Below are 7,574 nucleotides of genomic sequence, written 5' to 3' on the forward strand. Positions count from 1 at the left end.
GGAGTCCCTGCCACCCACGTATGAGACTTGGATCGAGTTCTGGGCTCCTGCCTTCCGCCTGACCCAGCCCTGGCTACTGGCATTTGGAGAGTGAGCCAGCAAATGGAAGATCTCTCCTTCTCTCCCTATCTCTACCTTTCAAGTAAATGAAAATAAATAAAACATTAAAAGTTAAATAGGGACAGGCATTGTGTCTGGGTGGCTTAACATCTTGGAATATCTGCATCCCATAATGGGGTGCATAGGATTGAGCCCTGCCTGGGTTTCTGATTCAGTTTCCTGCTAATACACACTGGAGGCAGCAGACACATGCTTCAGCACCTGAGCCTTTGCACCCACAGTGGGAGACCTGGATGAAGTTCCTGGCTCCTGGCTTCAGTGTGGCTCAGCCATGGCTGTTGCTGGCATTTGGGAAGTGAACCAGAGGATGGAAGAACTCATCTGTGTTCTACTTTTCAAGTAAATGAAAATAAAGAGAAATTGTCCAGTTGTAATAGATGACCACAGTTTTCTGTAGCAAAGAGTTAATTTTTAACTTCAGCATCCTTCATTCTACAAGCTGACTCGGGTCAAAATAAAAGGTACTAGCAACTTTTCAGATACAGGAGTATCAAGTCTTAGCCCAAGTGTTTACATGGGAATTACTTTAATCTGGTCAGATTGCAGTCTAAAGGGAGTGAGATTGAATGGCAGATAGGAAGAAGTGGAGGGCCTTTGTCCAGGTGTACTTGTGTGACCGTGAGGTCAGCGGGCAGTGGATCCCCTGTTGGAATGTTTTTCCCAAGGTCTATTGTGGTTCTCATGCACTGAAGATGGCCAGCTGTGCTGCTGGGGATTATTTTTCAGGTAGGATTCTGCTAGTTTTTGTTTTTTTTGTTTTTTTTTTTTTTTTCTTTTTCTTTTTAAAGATTTATTTCACAGAGTTACACAGAGGAGAGGCAGAGAGAGAGAGAGGGGTCTTCCATCTGATGGTTCACTCCCCAGATGGCAGCAACGGCCGGAGCTGCGCCAATCTGAAGTCAGGAACCTCCTCTGGGTCCCCCACGTGGGTGCAGGGGCCCAAGCACTTGGGCCATCTTCCACTGCTTTCCCAGGCCACAGCAGAGAGCTGGATCAGAAGTGGAGCAGCCGGGGCTAGAACCGCCGCTCATATGGGATGCCAGCACTTCAGGCCACTGCGCCACAGCGCTGGTCCCGGATTCTGCTAGTTTTGAGTATGATGGATTCTGGACCATGGTTTAGCATCAGAATTCTCTGGCAAACTTCTAGAAGACAGGAATTCCTGGAACTACCTCAGAAATATTTCTTCTGTCTGTTTTAAGATTTATTTATTTGAAAGGCAAAGTGACAGGGAGAGAGAGGGAGAGACAGACCTCCCATCCTCTGGTTCACTCCCCATATGGCATGAGGACTCCATCCAAGTCTCCCACATGGATGGCAGGGGCCCAAGTGCTTGGGCACACTAGCAGAAGCAGGATCAGCCAGGGACTTGAACTAGCACTCTGACATGGGATACTAGTGTCACGAGTGGCGACTTAACCTGCTGCATCACAATGCTGGCCCCAGAAAGTCTGGGAGACACTCTCCTAACCAGGAGTGAAGTGCCTATGGTGAGATGGAATGAGGGAAAATCATAGAGTTCTGAGGTTTCAGCTGACCACTGGCCTGCATTTCATTCAAATGAAACCAGTCCAGGCCGGCTTTCTATTCATTCTGAACACGGAATAAACTATTTTTCTCAGGTTTTGTAATAAAAATGAAATAATTGTGCCCTAGTGAATCTTCAAGGAAAACTTCAGCATTTCAATGACTCTAGTACCTTAAGAAGCAAAGGGCCCATCTCCAGACTGCTTCAGCTTGCTTTTTCTTTCTTTCTAAGTTTTATTTCTTTTGAGAGACAGAGAGCTCCCACCAGCTGGTTCACTTCCCAAATGCCTACAATAGCCAGTTGTAGTTGAGGACCAACTACATGAGCCATCACCAGTTTGCTGTCTCTTAAGCTGTTCAATAACAAGAACCTAGCATCCAGAGCACTTCCAGGACTTGAACCCAGGCACCTTGATAAAGGATACAAGTGCCCCAACCTGTATTTAACCACTAACCCAAATGCCCACCCCAGCTTCCTTCCTTGTTTCAAACCCCAAATGGCTTCAATGGCCAGAGCTGGGCTGATCTGATCTGAAGCCAGGAAGCTTTTCCAGGTCTCCCACGTGGGTGCAGGGGCCCAAGGACTTGGGCCATCTTCCACTGCTTTCCCAGGCCATAGCAGAGAGCTGGATTGGAGGTGGAGCAGCTGGACTCGAACCAGCGTCCAAATGGGATGCCGGCACTGCAGGTGGTGGCTTTACCCACTATGCCACAGCGCTGGACTCAACCCCAGCTTTCTGATCTAGGTGATTTGGAGGTTAGTACTGGATGTCATAGAATTTGGTTTTCATAGTGGTTAGCTAATGAATGGAGTTCCTCAGATGAAATGTAATTGGAACATAAACAGATTCCAATTTAATCTGTTATTTGGGTGTTGGGTGTCACTTCCCTGAAAGCATGACTATATGAGAGCACTTTAAGGTTTCCTCCAGCCTGGGGCCTTGTGAGACACTCATGTATTTGTTTTCTTTATAATCCATATTTTAAAGGTCTATCATGTGGCTAACTTTGCCAGAAGTTGTAGAACTTGGAATATTAAGAATTTTCCCACTTATTTTTCTGGGCATACATTTTTAAATTATTTATAATTTTAACAATTACATTTGCAACAGAGGCTAATTCCATCTCTAGAAGAGCAGGACAGAGGGGCAGGGAAGCTTGTTTCGAGAAACAGTTCATTGAATTGGGGAAAAGGATGAATTTATACCAAAAAATCCTTATTTAGCTCCTAGTTTGAGGAAGAGAAACGGACAGGGAGTTAGGAATTAATGGTCTCCATTTCTTTTTTCTTTTTCTTTTTTTGACAGGCAGAGTGGATAGTGAGAGAGAGACAGAGAGAAAGGTCTTCCTTTTTGCCGTTGGTTCACCCTCCAATGGCTGCTGCAGCCGGCGCATCACGCTGATCCGAAGCCAGGAGCCAGGTGCTTCTCCTGGTCTCCCATGCGGGTGCAGGGCCCAAGCACTTGGGCCATCCTCCACTGCCTTCCCGGGCCATAGCAGAGAGCTGGCCTGGAAGAGGGGCAACCGGGATAGAATCCGGCGCCCCAACCAGGACTAGAACCCAGTGTGCCGGTGCCGCAAGGCAGAGGATTAGCCTGTTAAGCCACTGTGCCGGCCAATAGTCTCCATTTCTACAATTCAGGGTGGTGACAAAAGGATTTGAGAAGGGCACAGACCTCTGCCCAGGTGTATGTGCCATTCTGTTGACCATGACTTAGCATAAAGGGAAGGCATGGACATGACAAAGACATTTTCTATATCTGAGGCCTCTTGCTCCATTTGTTTAGTTTTAAGAGGAAGTACCCCTTTCCCAACGGTCTTGATGTGTCTTGTTTTGTGAGGATACAGCTAAGAAAAGGGTGGGCAGATGTGCACTAAATTTGGCTGCAGGAGTGATGGATGCAGAATGTGTGTGTGTGAAAATGTGTCCTTAAGTTACAGTGATTCACTCAAGAGACACCTGGAGATGCTGGGATTCAGAAGTAAAATTTGTTAGAAAAGCTTGTCGGAGTGGCGCTATGGCGTAGCAAGTAAAGCCACTCCCTGCAGTGCTGGCATCCTATGTGGGTGCCAGTTCAGGTCCCAGGTGCTCCACTTCCGATCCAGCTCTCTGCTATGGCCTGGGTAAAGCAGTAGAAGATGACCCAAGTCCTTGGGCCCCTGCACCCATGTGGGAGACCTGGAGGAGGCTCCAGGCTCCTGGCTTCAGATCGGCCCAGCTCTGGCCATTGCAGCCATTTGGGGAGTAAACCAGCAGATGAAAGACCTCCCTCCCTCTCTCTCTCTCTCTCTCTCTCTCTGCCTCTCAAATAAATAAATAAATCTTAAAAAAAAAGAAAGAATGAGTCCAATATAGATTGTCCATTTCTTCCAACAAACTGAAATAAATTGGGGCAGGTTGAAATAATAGGGGATTCAAATCACTGCCTATTAATAGTGGGAAAGCTGGTAACACTCAAAGCGCAATAGATACTTGAGAGCTAAGAGATGCTAAGTTAGTGTATATTTTTGTATTGGTTAAAATTTAGTTATTACCTTAGGCACAAAGTGGTGCAGAAGAACTTTCCAGATGATTATTTAAGTAAATTACACATTATATTCTTTTTAAAAAAGATTTATTTGTTTTATTTGAAAGTCAGAGTTATACAGAGAGAGAGGGGAGGCAGAGAGAGAGAGAGAGAGAGAGAGAGAAAGAGAGGTCTTCCATCTGCTGTTCACTCCCCAGATGGCCACAACATCCAGAGCTGAGCCGATCTGAAGCCAGGAGCCAGGTGCTTCCTCCTGGTCTCCCATGTGGGTGCAGGGGCCCAAGCACTTGGGCCATCCTCCACTGCCCTCCCGTGCCACAGCAGAGAGCTGGACTGGGAGAGGTGCAACTGGGATAGAATCTGGTGCCCCGACCGGGACTGGAACCCGGGGTGCTGGTGCCGCAGGCAGAGGATTAGCTTAGTGAGCCATGGTGCCGGCCGAAGAAATGATTTTATATAAGATTTTTTTTTTTTTTTGACAGGCAGAGTGGACAGTGAGAGAGAGAAAGACAGAGAGAAAGGTCTTCCTTTGCCGTTGGTTCACCCTCCAATGGCCGCCGTGGCTGGCGTGCTGTGGCCCGTGCACCGCGCTGATCCGATGGCAGGAGCCAGGTGCTTCTCCTGGTCTCCCATGGGGTGCAGGGCCCAAGCACTTGGGCCATCCTCCACTGCACTCCCGGGCCACAGCAGAGAGCTGGCCTGGAAGAGGGGCAACCGGGACAGAATCCGGCACCCCGACCGGGACTAGAACCCGGTGTGCCGGCGCCACTAGGCGGAGGATTAGCCTATTGAGCCGCGGCGCTGGCCTATATAAGCTTCTACAGATTGTTAGATGTTTTTAAAAAATGATAATGATGGGGGCCAGTGTTGTGGCACAGCCGGCAAAGCTGCTGCCTGCGGTGCTGGCATCCCACATGGGCACGGGTTTGAGTCCCAGCTGCTCCACTTCTTGATTCAGCTCCCTGCTAATGTGCCTTGGAAAGCAGTGGAGAATGGCCCAAGTACTGGGCACCTGCACCCACGTGGGAGACCTGGATGAAACTCTTGGCTCCTGACTTTGGCCTGGCTCAGTCCTGGCCATTGTGGCCAATTGTGGAGTGAACCACAGGAAGTTTCTCTCTCTCTCTCTCTCTCCCTCTCTGTGTAACTCTGCCTTTCAAATAAATAAATAAATCTTTAAAAAAATCGTAATGATAGGTCTTGATGATTTTAAACACAAATATTCACACTGGCACATCCCTTTGCACTTCTTATGATCTGTATTGATTTTTGTGGACAAAATATATTTTATTATTTTCTAATTTCAACTGAGTTGGTCATTCTGAGCAAAGGTTATTATAGCAGAGTGATGTATATCTGCTTTACCACAAATCTCTATCTTAGAGCAGGAAATGGAATATAGTGATTTTATACTTGTTAAAAGATTTATTTTATTTACTTGAAAGTCAGAGTTACAGAGAAAAAAAGAGACACACAGAGAAAAAGATCTTCCATCTGCTGGTTCACCCCCACAAATGGCCATAAAGACCAGGACTGGGCCAGGTTGAATCCAGGAGTCTGGAGCTCCATCCATGTCTCCCACATGAGTGACTGGGGCCCAGGCACTTGGGCCATCTTCCCCTGCTTTCCCAGGCACATTAGCAGGGAGCTGATTTAGAAGTGGAGAAGCTGGGACTCCAATTGGTGCTCTGATTTGGAATGCCGGAGTTGCAAAAGTAACCCGCTGTGCCAAGACTGGCCCAGGATGTAGCAATTTTAGTCATAACTGTTACAGTACATGAACAGGTAAATGGGAGGGGTAGGTATTCCAATCTGTCACAATTTCAAGTTAGGATAAAGATGCCAACCAGGTCGACATCCTTAGTCAGATGTTTATGTAAGTTTGCTCTTACTCATAAATAAGATTAAAAGGTTTCTGCTGGGACTGATTCCTCACTTTTTTTTTTTTTTAAGATTTATTTTATTTATTTGAAAGACAGAGTTACAGAGAGAGAGGTCTTCCATCTGATGGTTCACTCCCCAGGTGGCCGCAACGGCCGGAGCTGCACCGATCCGAAGCCAGGAGCCAGGAGCTTCTTCTGGGTCCCCCACGTGGGTGCAGGGGCCTAAGGACTTGGGTCACCTTCTACTGCTTTCCCAGACCATAGCAGAGAGCTGGATTGGAATTGGAGCAGCTGGGTCTTGAACCAACACCCATATAGGATGCTGGCACTTCAGGAGGTGGCTTTTACCTGCTATGTCACAGCACCAGCCCCAATTCCTCATCTTTGTAACAAACATTCTCAGCCCAATCTATAAATGAAACTTACTTTTGATTTTATTTTCAAAAAAAAATTTAGGGGCTTGAGTTGTGCTACAGTGAGTTAAGCTGGCACCCCATATCAGAGAACCACTTCAACTCCCCGTGCTCTGCTTCCTATCCAGCTCCCTGCTAATGTGCACAGGGAAGCAATAGAGGACGGCCTGAGTGCCTGGGCCCCTGCCACCCACTTGGGAGACCCAGATGGAGTTCCTGGCTCTGGGCTTCAGGAGCTGTTGCAGCCATTTGGGCAGTGACCCAATGGATGGAAGATCTCTCTCTCTCTCTGCCTCTCCTCTCTTTCAAATCAGTAAAATAAATCTTTTTTTTTTTTTTTGACAGGCAGAGTGGACAGTGGGAGAGAGAGAGACAGAGAGAAAGCTCTTCCTTTTCTGTTGGTTCACCCCCCAATGGCCGCTGTGGCCGGCGCATCACGCTGATCCGAAGCCAGGAGCCAGGTGCTTCCTCCTGGTCTCCCATGCAGGTGCAGGGCCCAAGCACTTGGGCCATCCTCCACTGCCTTCCTGGGCCACAGCAGAGAGCTGGACTGGAAGAGGAGCAACTGGGATAGACTCTGGCGCCCCAACCAGGACTAGAACCCAGTGTGCCGGTGCCGCAGGCGGAGGATTAGCCTATTGAGCCGTGGCGCCAGCCAGTAAAATAAATCTTTAAAAAATTTAAACGTGTTTGAGAGGCAGAAGAAGAGACAGGCAGAGAGAGTGTCCTGTTAGTTCACTCCTGGAAGCTGGGAATCAGGAATGCAGTCCAGGTCTCCCCCTTGGGTGGCAGGACTTGGGCTGCCTGTGTCATCAGCTGCTGCCTCCCAGTGCATGCATTAGCAGAAGGCTGCACTGAGACCTGCGGTCCAAGCCCTGGCACACTGATGATATCTCAACTGCCAGGCCAGCTCCGTGCCCCGCCCCTAGTTAAAGATACCCATGACCGGACTCCAGCCCTGGAAACACAAGTGACCACATGGGGGAGGGGGGGCAGAATTCATTGTGTTCCTTAAACTCTCCCAGGTGGTTCTGATATGCAACCAGGGTGGGGCACTTCTAACCGTTTGGCAAATACAACATTCTTAAATTTCTCTCTTTCCA

This window comes from Lepus europaeus, chromosome 18, assembly GCF_033115175.1.
Source record: "Lepus europaeus isolate LE1 chromosome 18, mLepTim1.pri, whole genome shotgun sequence".
In the NCBI taxonomy this organism is placed as follows: Eukaryota; Metazoa; Chordata; class Mammalia; order Lagomorpha; family Leporidae; genus Lepus; species Lepus europaeus.